Genomic DNA, 25,846 nt, shown 5'->3' on the forward strand with positions numbered 1-25,846 from the left:
TAAAGTACGTTATTTCATTATAATATTATTTCATTTTCAGAGATGTGTATTTTGCTGTGTTGCTCTGACAACCTTCTCCACTTATCAGATAATTTCCATTGGGTTCAAAAGGAGCCTCTTGTATTTCTGCATTGATTTCTGGAAACTTTGGGGGTATTATTCACTTTTCCTGATGAGGTGCCGGGTTCCAAGAATCTGTCCGACTTTTAAAAACTTGGCTCTCAGACCGGAGCCCCTCCTGAGCCTTCCAAGAACGATAAAAGTAGATTACAGAAATGGTATTGCAACTTTGAGTAGGCGAGAAACACAGCTGATGGCTTTCTGTGACGTTTCCTCCCCCTGCTCCATCCTCCCTGGAGGTGGTGGCCCCGTCATCATGAGCCTTGTGGTTGTGTCCCAGAAAGTGTTTCCACCAGGGGAAGGTACTGTGCCAGAAGCTGGAAGAAAGGAAAAAGGAGGTGTTTATCGTCCCAAAGATGCCTTCCAACTTTTATTATTAACTCCTTTCCAAAGTAAACTTTTGGGTTTGTTTCAAGTCACTTCTGGCCAAAGTACAGTTGGGTTTGCTGTGTCCTCTAGGAGCAGAGGCGAAAACAGCATCGCCCGGGCCGGGGAGGGAGGAGGGGGAATTGTTCGTGCAGTGAGGCGGAGGAGCGCTGAATGACGGCTGCAGGACCAGTGTGGACTTGAGAATCGGTGCTTGAGTGACCGAGGCCCACCTCGGTTAGCATTAGCCTTTCCTACACCTGTGCTGTGCCGTCTGCTGGAGGCCAGACCCTCTCAGAGGCGCTGGGTACCCAGAGCTCCCCTGGGCGCTCCTGGCCCTGCTAAAGATGGGTGTGAAATAGAGTGTTTCCCTAAAGAACAGTAAGTGACGAAATGGAGTGGCCAGTGCCCAGTGGACGCTTGGAGCACCGAGAAGGGGTCTGGGTGAGATGCAGGAGCCGTGGCCTGTCACCCAGAGTGAGCAGTCCACTGGAGGTGGCAGGAGGGAGTGACACGGTGGAGAGGCTCAGGCCACTGCTGGAGAGGCTGGAGGGCCAGGCTGAGGATGTGCACGCTTGGGAGTGACACGGCCTGGTTTACGTCTGTAGTTGGTGCTGCATGCTGTGATGTGGGAGCACAGATGTCCTGGCAACAGAGGTGGAGCCAGAAGGGCTGGGACCCCGCCAGAGTGGACTAGGAGAGAACCGGCTGCTCTCTGAAGAGGGAATCGGTGGCTCCGTTGTACTCATGCAACAGATGCCCGTTGTGCGCCCTCTGTGGGCCAGGCACTCGTCTGGTCCCTGAGGGTGCAGCAGTGAAGAGAATACCGAAATCCTTGCCCTCTCCCTGCCCTCTCAGTGCTTCCATTTGAGCGGAGGAGACAGATAATAAACCGGAACACAGGAACGAGCTCCAGGGCACGCGGGCTCCAGGGCACGTGGGCTCCGGGGCATGTGGGCTCTGGGCGTGGAATTCTGATCATTGATTTGGGGAAGTGGAGGGGTGAACTTTGAAAATGCTTGGCTGAGAAGGACAGGAAAAAGGGCAGTAGCTAGAAAGGATGAGGTTTAAGAAGGCGATTTCCCTGCCCTGGGGGGACCTGAGCTTGTTTTGGGGGGAGACTGTGAAAGGGAGAACCCTGGTTGGGGGGAGCATGATTCTGGAGCAACAGTCAAGGTCAGAGGTGGGAGGCGAGGGGATCAGGCTCCTGGCTGGAGGGCAGGACTGGGCTCAGGTGGATAATAGGGGTGGGCCAGGAGTGTAGGTGGCAGCTAGTGGCATCAGCTTTTCTGGAGAAGTAGGAAAAAAATTGTCCTTGAAGGATGAGCAGGGCCAGTGCCAGGGGAGAGTTTAAAACCAGCACAAGGTTTCCAGTGGTCGTGCAGGCGGTGGGGGAGGGGTCGGAGGCCGCGCAGTGGTTGCGCCCTGCTGTGCCTGCGCCGGGAGGTCTTGGGTGTGTGGTGGTCCCTGTCTACCAGGTGTGTAGAGGAGACGGTGGGTGTCCTGTTGGGGATAGCGGAGGACAGGGTGCCCAGCCCTGCTGTCCCCAGTGGTCTCCTTGCCTGCTTTGCTGCACTTGGGTCTCCGGTGGCTTCACCTGCCTGCCCTGGGCCTGGACGCTTTTGCAGTCACACAGGACCAGTTCCTTACAGGTCGTGAAGTCGAGGCTCTCGTCTCTCCAGATTTTAATGGTTAAGAAATCAGCTTTTCTTCCAGTAAGCAGGAGCCACCCAATGTCAGTGTTTTCCTTACTTGGCTAATTGTAAAATCGCCTGGGTGTGTGCTGGTTAAAAATCCTGTCCCTGGGCCCCACCCTAGACGAGTGAGACATGATCAGCCTGGAACGGCCTGGGGACCTGCATTTAGACCAACACCTCGAAGTCTTACTCAGAGGCCGGTTGGGGCACCCCGCCTCCCATGGTCTCCCCACTTGGGATGTTGCTTCCTCCATGAAGACGTAGGTGTTTCCCCTGCTGGGCCACTAGAAAGCCGAGGCTGTAGTTTGCATTTACCGTCTCCCTGCAACGTCAGTGCTCGGGGAGAGTGGCCAGCTGAGACCTGGGTGGTGCCAACCACGCCCTGGGGTGCCCTGGGCAGGTGGGAGGGCTTAGCCTCCCTCATGAAAGGTATCAGTGCTGTCATTCCTGGAGGGGGGCTGGGAACACTCGTGGGGTTCAGGAAGGCCCCGTGGAAGCGGATACTGCCGTGACTGCGTGGACCTGGAGGGGCTCTCCGGGGCTGTCTAGTCCAGTCTCCTCCTTTCATCCAGGCAGACGTTGAGCCCCTGGTGGTGGGGGCCCAGGGCGTCATGGGGTGCCCTGGAGGGGCAGGCGCCGCGGGCCAGAACTCCTCCTCCCTCAGCAGGACTGTGGGCGCTTGTCCCGCAGGGATGGCAGCTGCCTTCAGAGTGTGGTGAAGGTTAGAAGCCACGCTGGCAGGCCCTGCCCAGGGCAGGATGGAGTGGCACTGGTCTCCGGGGCGCTCTTTGTGCAACACCGCGCTTGTGTGTGCGTGTTTGTTGTTTGGGTGGCTTAAAGCAGCTTTACCAGCAGAAAGTATGCATCTAATAATGATCATAGACGCTAAGCGCTCAGAGCTCGCCCTGTTGCAGGCGCCGTGCACGTGTGTTCTGCGTCCTTATCCCTGCAAACCTCAGGGGCTGGCTCTGGTTGCCCCCAAGCTGCAGAGGAGGGGACTGAGGTCTCACGTGCCCGAGGTCGCCTGCTGGGACATGGCAGAGTGAGAGTCTGAGTCTTGCTCCGCTCGCCCTCAGGCCAGGCCTCCAAGTCTCCTGTTTCTCCATTAACGATGTCAGCCGTTTCCTACCTAGTTGTTTGACCATCACAAGCCCTTTCTAGCAGATCTGAGTTAGCAGGCGCCAAGGATTTTTATAAATAATGGGAGACAATCTTAAGTTGAGAAAATTCTCTGTCTTCTACCCACACTCTTAGCACCTACCTCGCCCCCGCCCCCAAGATAAAGCCAGAAGAGGGCGAATAACTGAGTTACAGGAGTAAGTATTCTGGTCTAGCTACTCTTGCATGGAAATGATATCAGTCAGGAGCAAAGGTTTGGACCTTTTTCGGGTGACGCTCCCTCCTTTTCTAGTCCTGGCATGGAGATATTGGTGTAAAATCAACTCTTCACTTGGAGAGACTTTTTTTTAAAATCAGGTTTACATTCAGTAAAATTCACCCTTTTCAGGTGTCCACTTCTGTGAATTTTGGCAAAGGTGCCATCATGAACCACCACTGCCACAATTTAGATGCAGGGCCGCTCCATTATCCCCAGGTTCTTCTGTGCCTCTTTGTAGCCAGCCCTTCCCTCACCCCCAGCCCAGCGCAACCACTGATCTGTTTTTCAGTTCCCGTAGTTCTGCATCTTCTCAATGGTACACAAGTGGACATACTTGTCTTCTTTTCTTTCGCGTAATGCACTTGAAATTCAGCATGCTGTTGCCTGTATCGTAGTTCTTCCCTTTTTAGGGCCAAGTAGAATTCCCTCGTGTGGGTGTACCACACTGGGGAGACATTTGTGAAACTGTTCGGACCGCACTTCCCTCAGGATCCCCACTATCCACTCCCCTGGGACATTTACAGCCTCACACAGCCTCGTACCTACTCCAGCCTGATGCCCTGATTGACGTCACAGGGGCCCGGGCGTCCTTACCCAGAAGGATCATGTGCCCCGCTCTGCCACTCCTGTTCGCATTGCCTGCGCACCCTCCTGAATGAGAGTGGTCTTCCTTGAAGGAGGAGGGGTTCATGTTGGTAAAGCTGACCGGTTTCTGCTCCCGTGTCCCGAAGGAAGAAAGGCTTTGAGAGTTGTTGGAAGGACGCTCACGCAGAGACACGCTCCGTGAAGGTGCCAGCCGCCCCCAGGGATGCGGGCGCTGGCTGAGGCTGGGAGGCCGGCCTGTGCTGAGCATACAGCTGTGGTGAGGTGGAGGGTTGCGGTCTGCGAGTTTCTGGGAGGAGCAGCACTTCATTCTCTGAACTGTAGGTGCTTTTCTGGTGTTTCTGTTTATTGTTATTTAATTCCTCTCTCCTTAGATTGTAAACTCTGGGAAGGTAAGCACTAGACCTCGGATCCTCCTTCATCCTTGGTCGGGTTTGTTGATTGGTCGGTTGATTAAACGTGCACTGAGTGATCCAGACCCCTGCCTGGTCCAGGGATACTGTCATCGCAGCTGGGGTGGGGGGGATGCTTAGCAATCAGTAGCCCACCCTGTCACATTCTTCAGGAGAAACCTGAGGCCCAGAGAGGGATGCCAACTTGCCCAGAGTCACACACTAGTCCATCAGAGGCCAGGACACGTGGAAAGGGTCTGCTTCCCACCCCCCACCCCCTGGGTCAGCAGCTCTGCGCATCTTATCTTCGTGCTGTAAATTGGAAAAGTCAGAAGGAAGGGCCGTGTGCCGGGCTTCCTGAGGCAGGTGGCTCTTTTAAAGCTGGGGCTTGTTGCCAATCTGACCTCGTTTCCATGGAAGCAGCCAGCGGGGGCAGCTTGTTCCTGTCAACCTGAGGCCTGGTGGAGCCTCAGCCCCTGACAGGCTGCAGGAGCGCGCCAGCTCGCTCGGAGGAGGGGGACCAGGGGCCCTGCTGGAGGCCCTCTCCTGCTTACTTCTGGCTACAGGACCTGGGTTTGAAGGGAAGGCTGGTGAACTGCTAGTCCCAGCCTGCGCTTTCCCAGAACTGGCGCTGAGGGTACCTCCTTTGGGGGCCCTGCTTAATGGTGGGGTGCCCCTGTAGACTCTGCCTTTCCTCGTTGTTCCCAGAGAACCTTAAAGACAAAAATAGAAGAAACCTTTGTTTTGTACCTCAAGCAGACTTTTCAATAAGCTAATCATCTCTATGGAATCTCTTTCTTGAACTTAATTTCATCCACCTCCCGGACTGTCTTTCTTGCTGAGGTCGCAGTTCCCAGTTGCGGTTTGATAACTAGTTGTGAGGGTAGATTTGCCTGCTCTCTCGTCCAGGAGTTTTAATGTCTTGGCATTCCTGAGCTTGGTCTGCTTCATCTCATGCTGGGATCACAGCTCAGTAACGAAGCCTTTATTATATTAACTAGTCAACAGATACATTCTTTGAAGAATTCTGAGTTTTTAATTACCCCTCTTAAGCCTGTGGACACATTGGTGCCGAGGGGCATTTTGCATTGCTAAATTCCAGAGTTGATTGCGGACCTTAAAAGACTAGAAAATGCTCAGAACGACTTGTTAAATCACAGACCAGCGAGGGGCCCCTCCCCCCTCCTGTTTTTCTGTCTTTCTGGTCGCTGTGCTGTAAGCGCAGTTTTATCAGACATGCCAGCACACATTGTTTCCCAGGCCTGTTTTTGCATTAGTTTGGGTAGAAACGGCCCCGACTCCGTTCCAGTAGGTGGAGAGAGCCGCTTGAATCCTAGAAGCACGGCTCACCTACCTTTTTAGGGTATTGCAGGTTTAGCTCGAGGGCTGGAGGACTTCCAGAAAAGTATGACTAAGGGAGAAAAGGACTACTCCCAAAGCTGACAGGGTGGAGTGTGTCACGGCCGGACAGGAAAATTCCCAGCGGGGGAACTGCCCGTCTGTAACGCAGACGCACTGGGTCGTGGATTTGCTTTCACAGAATAAGTGAAACGGAACACAAGTTTTTTGCATTCTCATTCCGAAAGGCCGTTTCTGTAGGTGTGTCTTTTGGTCTCAACTTGTATTCAGTGTTATTTCAAATGATTTTTGCTGTAGGCAGTGTCTCCTCCAAACCAAATTGCAGGCTGAAAAGGGGAGACATTCTGTCGCCCTGTCACTCTGCCAACCACTTGTCTTAGCACAGAAAGTGAGCAGCATCTTTCCTGAAGGTCCCAGCCTCCTCGCTTTTCCTTCCTCTGCTCTTCTTTCTCCTTTGCCTTCAAGAGCCAGCGTGTGGTGTGTGTTGTGTATTGTGCGTGTTTGTCTGTGTGTCGTGTGTGGCTTTGGAGCAACACAGACCCGATTTCAAATCTTGCCTCCATGGGCTGCTGGTGGATCGCTTAACTTCCCTGCACCTCAGTTCGACTGGGATGGGAATCTGTCCTCTGACAGTGGCTGGGATTAAATACTCGAGGCTCAGCACCCTGCACACATGTGTCTGGTGAACATCGCTTTCCTTCCCAACCTGGTAGATGCTCATGTGCAGAGTTGCAGAGAAATCAGCAACTCATCTAACTAGGAGCAAAGACGTCGAGCTTTCCCACATGTGCTCAGCCCTTCTTTGGGCGTCTTTTGGCCCAGTTTTAGTGTTTTCTCTCAAGTGGGCTCTTTTCAGTTTTATGTGTCGTGGGCAGGATGCCAGGTGAGGAGCCAGGCTCAGAGATGTTGCGAGCAAAAGGGGCAACAGGGCCAGAGGTGAGGGGGGTACTTAATAGTATGAATTTTTTATTAAAAAAAAAAAAGGCAGGGCCCGGCCCAGTGGCACAGCAGCTAAGTTTGTGCTCTGCTTTGGTGGCGTGGGGTTCACAGGTCCGGATCCTGGGTGCGGAGCTAGTGCCGCTGGTCAAGCCATGCTGTGGCAGCATCCTACATAAAATGGAGGAAGACTGGCACAGATGTTAGGTCAGCGACAATCTGCCTCACCAAAAAAAAAAAAGGCAGATATTAGGTTCATGAGTACCTTTTGGCTTTTGGGGGTCCAAAATGTGATTTTGCCATATACACAGCACAGTGCCTGCCACGTAGGCATTCCATAAACATGCTTAATAAATGAATAAGTAACTTGTGAAAATGTTAATACTCTTGCGTTTGCAGAGACAGACCTAATTGCAACTCTGTTGATTGTGACTTTGTCCCACGTAGATCTTCCTGTGCTGTCCTGCAACGGTGTAGGAAATCTGTTTGTACAGAGACCACCTGTAGAGTGCAGCTTTGCTTTTCCAGAATGGAAAAAAAAGCTTTGTTTTTCTCATTATTAGGATAATATGGATTAGTTATAAAACATTCAATTAGTGAAGAAACAAAAAGTCACCCCAAATTCTGCCATCCCGAGATAGCCACCGTGAAGACTGTGCAAACAGTGTTTCCAATAGCTCTCTATGCTTAAATGCACATACAGGCTCAGTTCTGCTCACTCATATTGAAAAGCACCTACTATGTGCCAGGGACTTTGGGGTCATACTACGTACATGCACTTTTGTGAGCTTGTGAATCAGGAATGTCTGTGCAGTCCATCTGTGCTAGCCTGTACTTTTCCTGGCTGTATCATATGCCCATGCTTGGCCCACCCTGGTGCCTTCAGCCATTCCCCTCTCAAATAAAGTTGCTTGTTATTTTAAGTAAACCACGTCTAATCAAACCACACGATGACTTGAACCACGCACAGGTTCTTGCCAAACCCTCCATTAGTACCATGACTCAGGAAAGAAAAATTGTTTTTCGCTTCAGTTACTGGGCTCAGCCATTCCCAGGTGTCAGTGGTCCAGGCCTTGAGAGCAGGTAATTGACTTGTCAGAGGCATGGGAGGGAGCCCTGTCTCCGCAGAGAGAAACTGCCCCTGCCCCTCCCAGTGGCTCTTTCCAGAAAGGGAGGTGGGCTGTAGGCAGCAGAGGTGGCCGTGTCAGAGAGTCCTCCATGATAGAGCGGGAGGGGCCTGTGGTCTGCAGCTCCAGCTTTTCATCGGCTCCAGCATAATGGAAATAAAACCCCTGCTTTTCCCAAGGAGGACGTTGGTAAGTTGATAGGATGGTGTTAACCATAGGTGATGCGCCCCGGCAGTCTCGATGGTATTAATTATCTAGCCCTACCTGCTGGGAGGTGGGGAGCGAGCTGGGAAACTCAAGGTGTTGTGGTCAAAGGCCCCAGGGAGTTGGGTAGTCTGGGCAGATGGACCTGTGGGAGCTGAACAGAGTACCACCTGTTGCTGTTAAGAGCTCTCTGTTCTGCCCACACTTACTTCTGCTTTCCAGGGGCGGCCAGTGAACCTCCAGTTGAGACCAGTGGTCTGGTCCACCCCTGTCACTCCACGAGGAGGGCAATGGGGACCTGCTCCTGTTTGCACTTCAGCGAGTTATCAAATCGAGTCTCGGAGCTGGGCGCTGAATCTTTCCCCCCAGCTCCCGCTAGGAGGACAGTGTTGCCACATCTCCTCTGCTTTGTCATCATCATCTGCCACGCTGTGTCTGTCGGTGATTCTGTTTTTAATAAAACTCTCTGCCTTGTGGTTGATGCTCTTACTCCTTGAGGCATCGGCAGACACCTTAGCCTAACCTGAGAGCAGGTGGGCATGTCCAGGTTGCCCCAGGAGAGCCAGAGCTGCCCCCGTTGCCTCCTCAGTGTAGATTGCGCCCACCTCCTGCCTGCCGGGTCTGAGGTGAGAGAGCCCTTTCCCTGCAGCCAGGCTGCGGTTTGGCCTGAGGAAGAGCATGTGGGTCAAGGTCAGCCCTGCTTCTTCTGTTACCTGGAGGCAGGACCAAAGGCCACGAGAGTGAGAAAGTGTGGGAGCAGTGCCTTTTCCGAAGTGCTGTCATTCATTTATAGAGCACCAAAGCCAAGGGCTGTGCTGGGCCGTGACGTTTGTTCCCCCGGGATCCTCCAAGGTGGTTCCTAACTACAGATGAGGAAAACTGACGCCCACACCCACTCAGCTGGACTCCAGACTCGGTTCCTCTGACTGTGACGATGGTGCCCACCCCACAGCGCCACTGGCGAGGGCTGGGGGCAGGTGTCAAGTGAGACCGAAGAGGCCGTGCCCGGACCAGTCTCTCCACGGGCCTGGCGGTGAACAGAGGAAGATGCAGAGCAAAGGGAACCAATGGAAGCATCATGATGTACTGTCCACATTTTCAGCTGGGGACGGTGCTGGTGGCGAGGAAGAGGGAAGCGGGCCTAAAGAACAAGAAAGCAGTGACCAGCCTTTATTTCAGATGCTTTGGTGGCAGGTTTAAAACTTGACTAACTTCTCGCCAAAATACCCTCGGTGTCCCAGGAATGACCCCAAGCTTGACTATTTTCCCTATAAATCCATAAGTTAGTGTTGAGTGCAAATCCACCAGTTCCATAAAGGAAGGGGCTGCTCAGAACGGGACATGCCGATACCTCAGCTAGGCAGTGACTTAGCATGGGGTGGAAAGAATTCGGGCTTAAATTTGAAAGTACACAATAAAATCTCTAAAATTAAAGATTTATTTTTTTAGAAAGCCTACAGTGAAATAATTGTCTCAGTCTGTGGATAGAACCAATTGCGGGCGAATCACATATTTTCATTTCTGGAATTTTTTTTAAAGGCAACTTTTCAAGCAGTAAATTAAATGTTTTTGAATGTAACTAAGATGACTGAGTTGGCCGTTACATCAACAACATGGAAAGTACAAAGACAAATTTGGGGTCAGCGAGGACACCTTCAAAAAGGCTGGCTTCTGTGGAGTGTTGACCCATAGCAATAAAATGTCTACATTTTTGTAGGGCCCCTGCTTAAGAAATTAATTGAGAATAATGTCGATTGCACTGGATCTCTAGCCAAAACATTCCCATTTTGCCTCATCTACAGAGAGACCTGAGCTGAGTTTTATCTCTGCGTCTTTTTGTAAGTGCTCCCGCTCTGTTAACAGAGCTATAATTAACTCGCAGGACGCCAGGCAGCCAGATTCGGCCAGGCGCCAAGAAATCAGCCCAATTACTATATTCGCATTGTCAGTAATGCCCACTTCACAGCTTCTGCTAATTTGAAATGGCAAGTTCCAACTTTCCATAGTAAAATTACCATTTTTGTCCTCTTCTATTACATGGTGATATTTGTCCATTATTTTGGCTGTGTAAACTTGGTATTATAACAGCAATTAGTTGTTGAGCATTTTCTAAAATGATTTGCAATTGCATCTCTGAACGGGGAAACCCCTGTCTGCTCTGATGGAGAGGGCTGCAGTCCCTCTGGGCCCCGGAAACACTTCAGGAAGCAGCTTCTCACAGGAGAACGAAATGCCTTGGGATTTCATCATAAAGGGGAGTGTTTAAAATAAGAGGTAGCCTTCGAATGTTGCCTGTTTTGTGGGTTTTTAGCGTTAGTTGTCTGATCTCTTTATAGTGGTGGAGGCGCATCCCTCCCTCTGTCTCCCTGAGACCCCAGGGGGCTGGTTCTGGTGGCTTCGCTGGGTCTGCTCTATGCCCCAGACGGGCAGCCCCGGGGCCTCTTCCCCGATGATCGCTGGCCTCTGGCCCGCCGTGGTCTCGTGACAGTGGGCAATTTTCCTGCTGGTGGGCAGGAAGGTTCCCACTTCTCCAGAGAGGGTTGTCCCTGGGGACTCCCCTGCCCGAGTCCCGCTCAGCTTGGGGCCTGACTGTCCTGACTGAGTTGTGCGTCTTGCTCTCTTCTCAGCAGAGAAACTTCAGGAGGCCTGACCGAGGCCAGGGTGCCTCTCAGAGTGTGTGGGAGTCCGGCCCAAGGAATGGTAAACCGGCCGTACCGGCCTGCAACTAGCCAGGCACGAAGTTCAGAGCAGGCGTTTGAAAACGTTTCTAGCATCTCAACATTACAGGGACATCCAGGTGGCATTTTTATCGCCTTTTATAAAAGCACCAGTCCACAGCAGACTGGAAATTTAAATATCCTTGGGATGTCCTTCCCTACAGCCCGTTTGAGACAAGGTCCTGGTCGTTATTGAACCCCTCAGCCCTGATTGGATTTCATCGTATGGATTTATTTCGGATAAGGCAGAGTACCTTGTTTTTCTGCTGGGCAGTGGTCTGCAGGGCACAGCCCCTGGGAGGGGCTTCTGAAAGAGGGCAGGAGTCCCCAGAGGCAGACAGGGGCCCTTGGGGGAAACCAATGACTCCCTGGGGCTGGCAGCCCAAAGCGTGGGCCTCTCTGGGGTGTTGGTATCTCCTGAGCATGTCCCCTGGCACCTGAGCGTTCTGTACAGGCATCCCTCTGAGTCCCAGGCCTTTCCTCTCACAGGCTGGCTTCGCATCTGGACCCTGCCTGCCTACCCGTATTCCCTTCCCTGATTCCCAGTCCCTGATGGGGAGGAGGGGGGACAGCAGCCCGGAGACAGAAGCCCAGACTCCTCCCTCCCCGTCAGCCAGGCAGTCACCAGCTCCTGATTCGAGCCTGCCAGGCTCTCGCGTCTCCTGCCTCCTCTCTGTGCCCGTTGCCCTGGTGCGGGGACCAGCAAAACACGTACAGCCCACCACCTGTGCTGGGATGCCGCGTGAGCTTAGAATGGTGTTTACATTTTTAAATGGTTAAAAGAAAACAAAAGAACAATATTTTATGATACATAAATTATGAAATTCAAATTTCAGTGTCCATATATATTGTTTTATTGTAGTGAAATATACCTAACATAAAATTTACCATTTTAACCATTTTTGAGTGTACAGTTTGGAGGTGTTAAGAACATTCACATTGTTGTGCAACCATCACCACCATCCGTCCTCCCATACTGAAACCCTGGCAATAAAGTTTTATTAGAACACTGCCCTGCGCATTGGTTTACCTATTGTCTGTGCCTGCCTGCATGCTGCCAGGGCAGAGCTGGGTAGCTGCAACAGAGACTGTATGGCCTGCAAAGCCAAAAATATTTACTCTCTGGCCCTTTCCAGAAAAAGCGTGCTGACCCCTTCCCTGGTGCGTATTCTTGTCACGTCCTGTAAGTTACCATAGCAACCGTCTACCTGGTCTCCTTACCTCCAGCTCCGTTCCTTCTCAAGTCTCTGCTCCTGGACTGATTTTCCTGAGACTCAATTCTCTCAGTGAACCTCCTCGGTTAGAATCCTTTAGTGGCATCCCTTAGAGTCATGTGTTCCTGAGAACAGCAGTCCCAGAGTAACGACAGTAGTTATTAAAGGCTCTGAAAAGTCCTGCATGAAAGAAAGCTGCTGAACATTGATTAATCCAGTACCTTCCAAAACTAAGTGATTGTAAAACTATTATTATTTTCTCATCACTTATGATCTCCCTCTGGCAGGGCTTCGCTGACTTTCCCCATAAAGGGCCACATGGTGAAATGCTACAGGTTTTGCAGGCCACACGGTCTCTTTTGCAGCTGCTCACCTCTGCTGTATAGATGATACATAAATGGTGAGCTTGTCCTAGTAAAATTTTATTTAGAAAAATCAGATAGGCCGTGGACCAGATCTGGTGCGCCGATCCGTTCTGGTGAACAGTGCTCTCGGGGTGTGGCCCCAGACCAGCAGCCTCACGTCGCCTGGTCCCCCCAGCCCTCCTGAGGGCAGCCCAGCAGCCTGCGTCTTGGCCAGCCTGCCTCCTGGCTGAGGTGAGGACCCCTGCTGCCGAGCCACAGAGCACACCTCCGGGAGCGTCGGCCTCAGGACTAAAGGCAGCAGAGCAGGGGCAGAAGGCCCTTCGAGAGCCCAGAGCCCATCTCTGACCACTTCCCTCCCTCCCCTAGGAGCTGCTGCACCCAGGCTGAACTGCAGGTTCCGGAACACACCATCCTTCTCCCGACCCGTGCGTTCGCACAGGAGTCCTTCTGTGAGGAATGGCTCCCTTCTTGAGCCACCTGCCCCTTCCCTGGCTTCTGCTCATGTGTGACTCAGCTCGGGCCTGTCTTCGCAGTGTTTTCGGGGCCCCCAGTTCTCCCGCTGCCCCGCCTGCTGGGTTTTCCTCCTCCTCGCATCTGTAGCTGCTGGTGCATCCCTGAGCAGGGCACTTCCGAGGTGTTGCCCTGCCATTGGGGGCTTTCTTGTTTGCCTTTCCCGTGTGCATGTAGATTCCTCAAACAGGGCCCTTTGCATCATCTCTGTGTTCCCCCACGCACCTTGGGCACCCCAAAAATGTTTGTGAGCTAGTTCAACGAGTGAGCCAAGGCGCCTTGTCCTGAAGGTGAGCCCTGGTTTCCAGGGAGGTGCCTGGTCTTGTATGTGAGGAGATGGGGAGTCGAGGAGGCACCTGGGGGTTCCTGGCTTCCTGGGGTTCCGGGAGGCCCTGGCGGTGGAGGCTCCCTGTCATTTCCTCCTTTCCCCCTCTGACTCACCGATTGATTGATGTTTGGAAACTGTGACTCATCTCGACAGAGAAGGAAAAGGAAATTTTATTCTCGTTCTCCCTCCCTTTCGAATAAGTAATAAATAAAAGCGGCTGGCATTCCGCTGGGTGCAATAAGAAGCGTTTAAGTGCATTTCTGGTTTTCATAATTGGTAGCTTCTTGCAGAAGGGTGCTTATTAGAAGAAAAAAACTTCCTTGTGTATTTGTTTTCGGCCTTCTCGTCAGTAAAATCATAAAGTGAGTTGATGTGGGAACTGGCCCGCCCTCTTTTGAAAGATGTTTGTGGCCGTTCATGTCTTACCAGCGGAGAATGAAGCTACTTCTCTTTTAGTAAGAAATGAGGTGTACCCTCTCCGCCTTCAGAGTTTCAAAATGAGTTCACCAGGGTGGTGAGTAATATGTCTTAAGCTGGTTTATTAAATGTGAAAGAATAAGATGTTCTAGGTTGACATCACATACCAAATATAGGGGAGGCCTGGATCAGCTGGGCTCTAGGCCTGGGGCTCACGCCGGGGCCAAAACCCAGTTGCATCTGGTGATGTCTGTTTTGTCTCATGACATTGACGATGGAAGTGCATGCTCCGCCTGGCCTTTTCAGTCTTCTCCCGGGAAATCCAAAAAAAGGTGCCTAGTGCCCTTATCAGCGTGGTGCTGGAAGGAGCATGCCCTTCACATTTGCCTCTGGTCTCCTCCTGTTCAGCGTGTCCTAAATGTCCTAGGATCTTGATTCTGGAAAACTTACCAATGAAGTCAACATCTTTTCAAATCATAACTCGAAATAAGTGCTCAGTACGACTTCACCGTTGTAATTATTTTCTAACCGTCATCCTTATTATCTGCCTGGCATAACGCCTAGCATCTTAGGTTCCCTGATGTGTTATCTAACTTGATGTGCATAACAGCCTTATGACGCAGGTGCCACGATATCCCTTCTGTAGAGAGACGATGTTGCAGCCTAGAAGGACTTCCAGAATCACTTGCTTCCGGTCACACAGTGGTCGGCAGCTGAAGCAGGGACACACACCTGGGTCATCCACCGTGCCCACTGCTGAGCAGTGACTAGCTCCATGGCACTCGAGTGCCCTGTTGCTGACACCTGGCTTGTCTCAGGGAACACGTGGCTGGGGCCCCTCTCCTGGGCCAGCTCACAAGTCCAAGACTGTGACCTTACTGCTGGCCAGTCACCAAGCCCCTCTGCCATGGGCCTAAGGGCTGGGTGGCCTGGGGAGGAGGCCAAGGAGCTGTTCCCACAAAGGGGAAATCAAATGAGGGAACTCACGAGAGTGCCGGCCAAGGCCAGACGCGGGCATTTGTAGCTGCTCTCGAGAGGCTGATGTGTGACAGCTAAGAGGCCGGATTTACCCTCTACCCAAAGCATCTAATACTTGCCAAGCCTTGTTTCTAAAGTTAAGAAGCAAAGAGGGCAGCTCAGGAGGAGCGAGAATCAGCACGGCCCTCTCCTCATTGTGCAGAAGGGATGGCAAGCGCAGGGCCGCACTGACGTGAGGATTTCAGTGTCTCCGTCACGCTGTGCCCTCGGCCGTGCCAGGCTTAGGTCATTTCCGTTTCTGTGTTGGGAATGGCCTTTTGCAGATACTGGTTATATTTATCACCAGCTAACTTATCAGCATATGACACCAGATACGCAAAATTGTAACCTGACTCATGAGAAAATAGATAGTTCGTGACTCAGTGGTGAAGTAGACCAGTTTTTAAAGTTCAGATGGATCATGGAGTCAGCTTTCCCTTAGAAAACTCTGCGGGACGGTCTGACGGGAATGTGAGTTCAGATCTCTCTAGACCTTAAGAGTGTTTATACTCCATTGACCCAAGAATCCCACTTTTGAGAATCCATCCTCAGAGAAAAAACTAGAAATGTGATCAAAGCTTTATGAGCAAGAATGTTCACGGTAGAGTTATTTATAACACTACAAAAATGGGAGCAGCCTGAGGTCCAATGGACTAGTTAATTTATGTTAAATTCATTCATTGAAATGGTTATGTAACTGATGTTGTTCTCCAAGAATATTTAATAACATGGAAAATGACCATGATAGAACCTACATAACAATTATAGATGCTGTATCACCCTAGTTTTATTTATGAAAGAAAAATATACAAAAATATAGACACGACAAGAATACATGTGCATATAGCATAATAACACAAATATCTAGTACGCATTCGCAAGGCCTGGTGCGCGTAAGTATGTAGAAAAAAGACTGGGAGAAAAGAATTCAGAGTCTCAGCAGGGGTTATTTCTGGAGGGTGTGAGACTGTTTGATTTCTTAAAGTTTGTTTGTTAGGCTGTATTTTCCAAATTTTCTATAGCAAGAACATTATTCTTCTTTAATTTGAAAACCATGGCTAAGAAAATGTTCAACTTTGCAAGAGTCTTTGTGAAAGACTGGTATTATTGATCCCTCCGCCACACATTTTGAAGTGGAAACAGGTAAGGTGCAACAGCGCAGAATGCCAGGCTGCCCTTCACAGGCTATGGCCCCATGCGGGGACCCAGCCTCTCTTAATCTCAGTGTCCCCACCTGTAAAATGGGAGTGTCCTGGCACCCATCACTTAGAGCTTTTGGAGTGATTAAGTGAGACGAGGTATGTGAGCCCCTGGCTGGAACATGCATCTGGAACCTCTGCTATTCTTACTCTACTGTTGCCATTGTGACGAAAGTCCCAGCCGTGTGCCAGACTTGGCGTGAAGTGCGAGGAGTGTTATCGTGGGTAAAAATAGTCCCACTCCCCCAGGAGCGCCCAGCCTGGAGGTGGGAAGGGGCGCTGACGCCTGGCAGGTGCTGTGTGAGTGAGGATGTGCGTGCCGGACCTTGGGGGGCTCGGGGAGGATGGATACTGGGGTGTCATGTGAACTGGGCCAGAACCGAGGAGCCAGCTCAGGGTCCCATCTGAGGCCACAGCAGAATTCGAGAGCATTTAGGAGATAGAAGAGTCTAGAGAACTTGGTTTGATGAGAGGGTGGCCAAAAGGGAGTTTGGGATGGCATTGAGGTTTTACCTGGGGCCTCTATCCAAAAGAGACTTCTGCCATTGTAAGGAGATGATGTCTTTATTTTAAGGGAAAACAGACTCTCTTCCAGAGTGTCCACCCCACTTGAGCTGTGTGTGTGTGTGTAACCGGCAGGAGCATGGCTGCAACAGGAGTATTCGCCTGGCATCACCACTTCTGAGTTGCCAAGCCTGTGACCCCCACCTTCCCTTAACTCACCTCCTAGGACCGTCACCCCATCCTGTCTCAGAACAATCTCACCCCCTCCTCAAGAACCCCTTGTTGGCCCGTCATCTGTTACATGGCAGACCAGAGGCCCCCCTGCCCTGGGCCAGGCCTCCGTTTGTGTGGGCACAGCGGCCGGGGGCCCTGCCTCCTCTTTCTGCTGTTTGGAGCCGGGCGAAGCCCAAGCAGGATCTCTAATTATTTCTGTGAAAACGGATTACACTGAGGGTGGAGTGCGTTGCCTTTAATTTCTTTGTGTGTGTGTATTTTTTTTGCACAAGGAGTGTGTTCTTTCTTTCCCGTTTGTTCCTGCTTGATTTGGGGAGGCTGCTGTTTTTGTTGCCTAATTAATGGGGAAACATTCTGGGGAGGATTTCATGCCGTACGTGTTCTCTGTTTGAACATGGTGTGACCTGTGGCCCCTTTACAACGTAGTTACACGGTGACTCTTTATGGGGCAATAACTAGGTTAATTTCAGTGCATTTCAGAAAACCATTGTTCTTTTTAAAACAATAAGTTTGCTGTTTTACTAAGACTCAAATGCCATCAAGACGCCTTCACTTGGCACAGTGGCTTTTTTTTTTTAATTTTTAAAAAATTTTTCCTTTTTCTCCCCAAAGCCCCCCAGTACATAGTTGTATATTTTTTTTCAGCTGTGGGTCCTTCTAGTTGTGGCATGTGGGATGCCTCCTCAGTGTGGCTTGAAGAGTGGTGCCATGTCCATGCCCAGGATTCGAACCAGCGAAACCCCCGGGCCGCTGAAGCGGAGCGCGCGAACCCAACCACTCAGCCATGGGGCTGGCCCCCACAGTGGCTTTATGATGGCATGGTCCCCTAACATGAATTTTCAAGAACTTTGATGGCTTCCGGGCTGATTCAGGCTGCCTCAGAGCTTCTTCCACCCTGGACCGCAGTGACTGACCGCGCTCACGTGACCTCGTGTTCTCTTCAGTTGCTTCGCTCACTGTCTTTTTAGCTTATAGCGAGGTTCATTGTGTTCGTCTTACCCCATTCTGGGTTTCACCAGTGAGATCATTTTGTAAAGGAGGATTGAAAATTAATTGGATGATTAATTGTGAGCTTGTTTTTCTTACCAAGGAGAGCTGTAGAAGCTGTGGCTTTGGACAAAATTCGCAATGAACCCTTATGTACGTTTTTTTATTTGTTATTTTTAAGAACCTGATCATGTAAAGGGAAGTGAGTTGGAAGATTTTTTTCTATGCATTTGCTACCACTTTAATTCCATTGTAAGGCAGTGTGTTGCCGGCACAGAGTGTAGTGTACGGAGGCAGAAGACCCCTCCCTTCCTCCCCATGTCCATCAAAGGTCTCTTCTTTGCCAGTCACCGCGCCCTGTGATTGAAGGAGGGCTCAGCCAAGGCCTTTCCGTATGATGGGGCTTGGGAATGGCTGGATGTAGGGGTGAGGGAGGAGGGAGCTCTCTGGCTTGCGCTGTTGTGGGTGGTGCCATTAATGAGCATCCAAAAAGGATAAGTTTGGGATATGGTGAAGGATGAGTTTGAAACAGTGGGACACAGATGTAGATACATAGACAAGGTATAGGTCTGTGGAGCTGTCCACAAGGAGAGACACGGGTGACATGTTTCCAAGAGACCTCCGAGCAGAGCAGCCCAGTGGGATAGGCTGGCCCTCAGGAGAGTGGTGTTGACATGGGAGCCATTGACCTGGAGACAGCCCCCACCTGTGTGTCCTGCCTGTTCTGACAGTGCGGTCCTGGGAAAGGCTCTTCACCTCTCATCCTTGGTTCTCTCTGTCGGCAAAGTGGACGTAAAAAGAGCTCACGTACGAGGTTTCTGTGAGGATCGAATAGCTTGCTGCACATGAAATGCTTTGTGAACTCTAAGCTGGCTGTAAATATTGGTTATTATTGTTATTATCATGCTTACGTTAAAATCTAATTTGCCCAAACCATTTGGTAAGCGTTGCATGGGAAAGCTCCACCTGGAGATTTCAGGGCCTGTTGCTCTCTGTTGGTTGAGTCAGTCACAATGCTGATGAGTATTAGAACAGGGAGCAGTCCATCTTCAGCAGCAGCCGGGAGCAGCCATTCTGTGAAGTGCTGTACAACCATTAAAAATTGCAGTGAGAGAGTTTGTAGTTTGTGGGCAGGCTTCAACAAAACAAGCAGCTTGGGAAGTTTAGAGAGAGTATGATTAGAATTATAAAAGAAATACACAGAAAAAGTACTGGAAGGAACTATGCCAAAATAATGAGTACCTTAGAGGGTGGGTCTTGGAGTAATTTTTCTTCTTTTTACACTTTTCTATGCTTTAAGCATATATAGTTGTATAATTAAGGCATATATGACTTCTGTAATCAGAAAAATTAATTAACATAATAGCAGCAGCCCCCCCCCCCCCCAATACAGGTGGGAATTAGACGTATGGAGAACTGAAAGGACAAATGTGTTGATTTCCTCTTTTTAATATTTTCCTACTTCTTCTCGCCTTAAACCTCATTTTCATCTGGCAGTGAGGACGTGAATCTGACTGCACAGAAACTGGAGGAGCGAACCCAAAATGTCCCCGAGCAGAGTCTCGAGTTGCTCTGCCCTTTTGGGATCTCCTGTTTAGATTTTTTGATAATGAAATTTGCTCTTGATTTCAGCTAAAGCCATTGTGTGTTAATCTAACAGTTCTGTTCACTGAAGGTTTTCAGCAGCCCATAGAGACCAGAGATAACGAATTGTTATCCATCTTCTGTTTTGCCCATGAGTGCCATGGATTTTGGTTTGCAGGCAAATATAAATGGATATATTTATGTGTGCCCTGTCATGCATAAGAGGATGGCGGAAGTGTGCAGAGTGTTCTTTTCTGGGAGAAGTGGGTTTCTCCAGTGCTTCTGGTAGTTCTTGCCTTGTTCCTTTCATTACGAGGAATAGTCATCTTACCGTATTTATCAGTCTCAGATTTCTAACTTGGCGTGAGGCACTGACTATTCAGGTGTAGCTGTAATTTGTGCCTCTATTCTGCATTTGGGGGTTTCCTTGTTCCCCTCTCTAGGACTTTTCCCCGCTTGGCTGTTGCCACCTACATCTTCCGGTTCTCCCTGCCGACACCTGCTCTTTGCCACCTGCCGCCTTCTCCAAAACCATCTCTGACCTCGCAGGAAAATTCCCTGGATGGCTTCACCCCTGCCACCAATTTTAGTGTCAGGAAACATGCTGTGCTTGCTGTATTTGGAGAGCCAGTCCTCCTTTTAACAAATATTTTCTGCTTATTGGATGGTGGAGGCCTCATGCTGGTTAACTGCTCATCCATCCATTCATTTATCCACCTATTCATGGCGTATCCATGGCGGGCTCCCGTGCGGGCACGGTGTGAACCAGACAGACAGCTCCTGCCCCCTGTGTTGGACCCAGCAATTCATCCCTGGTCCACACTCGGCCTTCGTTCCTTCCCCCCACCTCTTCTCACCCTTCAGAGGTTACTGCCGCTGCTCGCGGGCGGACGCAGAGGCGGGAGGGCATTCCATGGCAGAATAGAGAAGCAGCGGGTCAGGGGTGGAGGGCAGACCTGAGTCTAGTCCCGAGTTGGTCACCAACTTGCCAGTTTGCCCACCTGAAATGGACTAAGAACCACAGGAAGGCTGCCAGCTATTCGTTCCCGATGAGCACAGGCCCTTCACCTGCATCGTTCGCTGCGCCTTCTCAGCACCCGTGCTGCAGGCTGGCGATTTTTGTCCCTATTTCACGTGCAAAGAACCTGAAGCTCAGAGACTTATCCTGAGGGGTAGAGCAGGCATTTGGCTCCAGGTTTGGGCCCAAGGCCTGTACTCTTTTCATTACAGTAAACAGCAGATTGGCCTGAAGAGCGCAAGTTGCAAAAGGCGTTCCTCGGACAAAAGGGTTAGTGACCAGTTGACTAGGAAACGCTGAGCCCTGAGTTCCTTGTCCACGATGGTGTTCCTTCCTTCGCATGGCACTTTGTCCATCTACTCAACACATATTCCCCAAACATCCAGGAGACAGTGCATAGTTGTGATTAAACGGCACACACTGAGGGGCCAGACCCCCAGGCATGGATTCTGGCCCCAGCACTTACTGTGTGACCTTAGGCAAGCCACTTAACCTCTCTGTGTCTCAGCCGTCTCAGCTCCAAAGAACCTACCTTATCGGGTTGTTATTAGAATTGGATGAATTAATATAAATAAGTACTCGGAAAATACTTGACACATGGTCAGTGCCTTGTGTGTGTCCGCTGTTATTACTGCTGTCACTGTTGTTGCTGGTATTGGCTCAGGGCATAGAATGGTGTGCAGGACACATCCAGGTTCTCAGAGTCAAAAAGAGAGAAAGCCAGCTTTGTTTTGTCCAGAGTTTCCCTTCTTTTTTGCGCTCATACTCTTTGATCACGAAAACGCCCGCCTGCACCCCAGAAACCACAGCTCCACGGGACACACTTGGAAATACTGGTTCAAGTGGTTTTGATGGTTTCGCACAGATTCTGAATCCAGCAGGCAAACCTCACTGCCTTCAGATCATCTCCAGTCAGGGGCAGGTCGTCATGTCAGAGACGGAGGGGGCCACAGTGGTCCGCCAACCCACCCTGTCTGGTCGCAGGCCTCATGGAGGACAGTTTCATGTGGAGCAGAACAGAGAAGGACATCCCTTTGCTGCAAGGCTGTTAATGAAAAGAAGGGCTTGAGAAGCAGCTTCTTGCCTAATCTCCACCAGATCGCTGGAAGAAAGGGGAACCTTTCCTTCCCAATGCGAGTGTGCACGCGCACACATGTGATGGGGGGTGTGTGTGTGTCTAGAGTTGGATGGTGATGGGGTGTGCGAAAGTTTAACACTGGTGGTGGGTTTCGGCAGAGCCCTCGCCACCTTTGCTGTTACACCTTTGCTCTGTATCAAAGCTAACTCAACGAGCGCCTGACAGCAGTGAACCTATTTCCAGCCAGATAGTCATTCCTGCACCTCTGAGACTGCGGACCCTCAGCAACGGCAGATCTGTGCGTGAGGAATTGCATCTTCCTCGAACAGCAGCGTGTGGTTAGGGTTCCTTTCCTGACTCAGCTTTGTCAATCTCACCAAGAAATATCCCAAGGAGCAGAGCTGTGACACCCACCGAACTCGCACAATATCCTGAAATAATCAACTCGTGGTCCAAGTTCATGAAAACGGCATCGGCGTCGTGTCTGCAGTGTTACACGCTGGGCCTGGTGAGCTATCAATTGTAAATGGAATCCACGAAGAATACAACTTGAATGTGTCGTCACCACTGTGACCTGTCTAAAACAGATCTGTTGGGACATAAAAATTAGATATCTAATCAGGTCGGAAGCGGTTTTGAGTTTTTAAGTATTGGCGGTCTTAAATCTCTGGGAAGCAGATGCCTCTGTATTCTTTAAGCAGTGAAGATAGAAGACGGTTCTTCTAGTTTTTAACGTGTTCGCAAAATTGGGATCGTGCTTTTCAGAAGTGTCTTCTGAGGCTGTGAACGGGGACCGACCCGTGACCTTCACCGGGAGAGCTCAGGGAGGACGGGTGTGCAGCACTGGTTTTACTGGGCCCTTCTGGGCGCTGAAGGGGCATAGATCAGCACCCCGTGGGTGTCTGCTGCTGCTCCATTGTGCATGAGGAGCTGGCTCGCTGGGTTTGCTCCCGCTCCAGCCCCTTCACTGCACTGTGACTTGGGCAAGTTGCTGTGCTCAGTGTCCTCAACTGAAAAATGGGGATGACAAGGATGTTGTTGTGTCCCTTTAATGAGTCAGCGCAGGTAAAGTGTGAGAACAGAGCAGGGCACAGAGTCAGGGCACGTGAGCGTGGGTTACTAATGTGGTGGAAGCTTGACATAGCGTTTGTGTGACTCCCAGGAACCAGAGGAAGCCATGGGGATGTGCGGGGAAGACGCACCGCCTGTCGTTCAGATTTAGGGAGAAGCCGTGGCCCAGGCAGCCCCTGTGTGCAGGCTCTCTCATGGACACCGATCCGTGCCAGACACCAGCACCCTTGGTCTGGAATCTGTCCCCACCCTGGAGGCACCTGCATGCTGCGCAGGGACAGGTCTAGAAACAGACCCCTAAATGAGAGATTAGTTTCACCTGGGGACCTGAGGCAATCAGATGTGAGTTACACCCTCCAGGGTGAGCCACCCCACTGGGCGGTGCTCCAGTTAGGGGGTGTCAGTGGGGACATTATCTGGAGATACTGACAAGGAAGCATGGTTTTCTCCCACCAGTCTGGAGTCCCCAGGTCCCTCGAGAGTGGCTTCAGGCCATCCAGACTCAGACGAGAGCCTCACTCACAGCCTTTTCACTCAGCGCTGTTGTCAGCGGCCTGTCCTTCCCTTGCCTCCTCCAGGCTGGCCTTCCGTCCTCACAGGTGGGTGACTGAGGGAGATCGGCACAGGCCAGCAGGCCAGGTGGGGGTCCGAGGACTTTGGTGCCTGGGGGCCTGAGGCTGGGACCATTGGAGGCAAGATCAGCTCCTCGCCAGTGCCCACCACCTTGGCCAGGACCAGAGACCCACAGCGCCTTCCGTCTACTGGCACCTGCTCCCAGAGCCCAGGGTGGTCAACCCAGTTCCCATCATGCCGCAGAGGCTCTGCCGGGGTCACCTCAGCTCGACTTTTCGGGTGCCTATGAAATTTCTGAGCCCCGAGCTCTTAGGTGATGGCTGAGGGAGCATCCCTTTAATGGGTGGCTAATCTCACTCATATTTTTCCTACAGTTTTATTCTTAGAGGGTAAGCTTGCCTCTGTGCTTGTGGCTATCTTGCCCTTGTTCCCTTTGATCACTGGCTGGTAGTGTCTAAAGTGGGAACATTCTAGAGAAAGAGAAACAGGCTTCAGGGAATGGTGAGCCATCCTGGATTACTGGGCATGGGGAAGACGTGAAGTCATATGTGTTACGTTATGGAAAACTCTTTATAACTTATGAGAGAGAGAGAAGGCAAGCAGGGGTGAGTGTGTGCAGGGGTGTCGGGGTGGGGGAAGGTTTCCTATGGGATGATTGTGCAGATGGATGAGGCCCGCCCTGTCCCACCCGCTGCTGCCCGGGCCCCTGCCCAGGTGGTGCGTGCTGTCTGGCAGGGTTTGCTTCCTTGGCAGAGAGTAGGGTGGGAGAAGTACTGAGAGGGGAGGACCCGTGTGGGTTTCTGGATGCTTTCCTTCTAAGAGCTGCCCTCACAGCTGATGTCATGGTTGTCCTGTGTCTGTGACGTGTCTGATCTTTGCTCAGACGTGCCTTTTCTTGGACCGTTGGTCCTGACCAGAGGACAGTGGCAGAGTGTGCTGAGTGACGAGGGCCTCAGATCAGGACCTCATTTCTTTCTCGTGCATGATGGCAGCGTGATTTGCGCTCCGGAAAGGCCACTCTGGCTGCAGTGCAGACGAGGAGGTGGAGGCAAGGAACAGGTAACAGATGCAGGGGAACTGGTAGGGCCTGGCCTCGCCCTCCCTCTGGGGCCCCTCGGCGCTGCCACATGCCCCAGCTCCTGTGTTCTGAAGTCCCCTCCGAGACCTGCTTGGGAAGGGAGGGCACAGTGGCAGCTCATGGCTGCCCCAGTCACCTGAGCTCTCCAGGGGCTCATTGCTCTCTACCTGTTTTAATCCATAACCTGGGGGTCCCTCTGAATAGATCACACAGCCGTCATCAGGTCCTCTGGGCTGAGCAGAGCTGCCAGGATGACACCTGACGATGGGCTCGATGGACGAGCTGACGGCTCCTTTTCAGAAGGACAAGGACATGGACCATTTCCTTTTTTTTTTTTTGAGTTATTGATAGGTTACAATCTTGTGAAATTTCAATTGTACATTAATGTTTGTCAGTCATGTTGTAGGTGCACCACTTCACCCTTTGTGCCCACCCCCCACCCCACCTTTCCCCTGGTATCCACTAAACTGTTCTTAGTCCGACATGGACCATTTCTTGAGCATCTACTCCATGCTGGCCTCATACCAGGACGTCCCCACCCATCTGAGAGGGACTTGAGTCCATCCCAGCACCGACACCCAGCCCAGGACTTGGGTCCCAGCTGCCTTCGGAAAGGGACTGTTTGGAATCTTTTTCCGTTTAACACATTTGCGACTTAGCTAAGTGTCTTTTTCAAAGACTAATAAAGCCTTAACAGCTTCTGAAACACCACACTAGACCTGAGAGTAGCTGACAATTTGGATTCCGTCTCCGGTGGGAAAGATTCAAAGCTGCAGGTTTTAGAAGCTTTTAAAAGCTTCTTGTTTGTATAATGTTCATTGAACACAAATTCTTTTCCAAATAATGGTCTGCGACTGCTTTAAAGAAATAAACTCTACTTGCTTAGCCGGGGCGTGTATCTGTCAATGGGAAAACCACAAAACACACATTCTATTAGCTGAATTGTTTAATTAAACCACATCCTTGAAATGATCCGCACCATATGAAGGCACAATATGCATACCACACTTTCTGAACAGATCTGGAAAGGGTCCCCAGAAACAAATAAGCAGAATTTATCCTAGACAAGTCATTTCCTCTCTCTGGAGCTGTTTCCTCATCTGTAAAATGAGGGAGTAGGCCTACGACACCCACAGAATCCTTGGGGTAATGCAGTTGAAAGATTCTATGTTATTTGGAGTAATTGTAATCCTTAGGGTTTTATCCATTTCCCCCCCTCTGTCTTCACATAAAAATTAAATGGTAGGAGACCCCCATAGCAAATGCCTGTTCTCAGTATGAGAGGCAAGAGACCAAAACTGTGGGTCTCCTGGTCAACCTGTCCAGGCTGCCCTTGCTTTTAAAGTGGCTCCAAACCCTGGGCATGTGGAGGTGAGGGCACAGGAGACTTGTTAAGTTCCTGGAACCCTTCAGCCCTGTCCAGGATGCCCCTGCTGCCCGAATGGGAGGCAGAGCTGTGGACGAGCAGACCCAGAGGCCGACCCTGGCTCTGCAGCCCCTCAGCTGGATGGCCTTGGGCTGGACAGTCAGCTCTAGTCAAGTGGCCTGGCCAGGCCACCTAACAGGCTAGTGGTGGGAATTGATGGAGATAGAGCCGGGGTTGTCACAGTGAGATCCCAACAGCTGGCGGCTGCCATCCCCCTAAGGGTGTTAGACCCCTTGGGTGGAGTTAACTGAATAAGCACCCAGGTTTCCCTGGGCCTTAGAGAGAGAAAGCTCGAGTCTAGATTAGGAGGGACTCTGTTACAGACCAAAGTGACCAAGTCATGC

The 25,846-nt window shown here is 51.1% G+C and overlaps 1 protein-coding gene across 7 annotated transcripts in view; it reads left to right on the forward strand.

Moving 5' to 3' along the window:
• CUX1 (cut like homeobox 1) overlaps positions 1-25,846 on the forward strand; it is a 359,761-nt gene that overhangs the window by 91,336 nt on the left and 242,579 nt on the right. The window lies entirely within an intron of this gene.

The sequence above is a fragment of the Equus asinus genome, chromosome 14 (genome assembly GCF_041296235.1).
Source record: "Equus asinus isolate D_3611 breed Donkey chromosome 14, EquAss-T2T_v2, whole genome shotgun sequence".
NCBI lineage: Eukaryota > Metazoa > Chordata > Mammalia > Perissodactyla > Equidae > Equus > Equus asinus.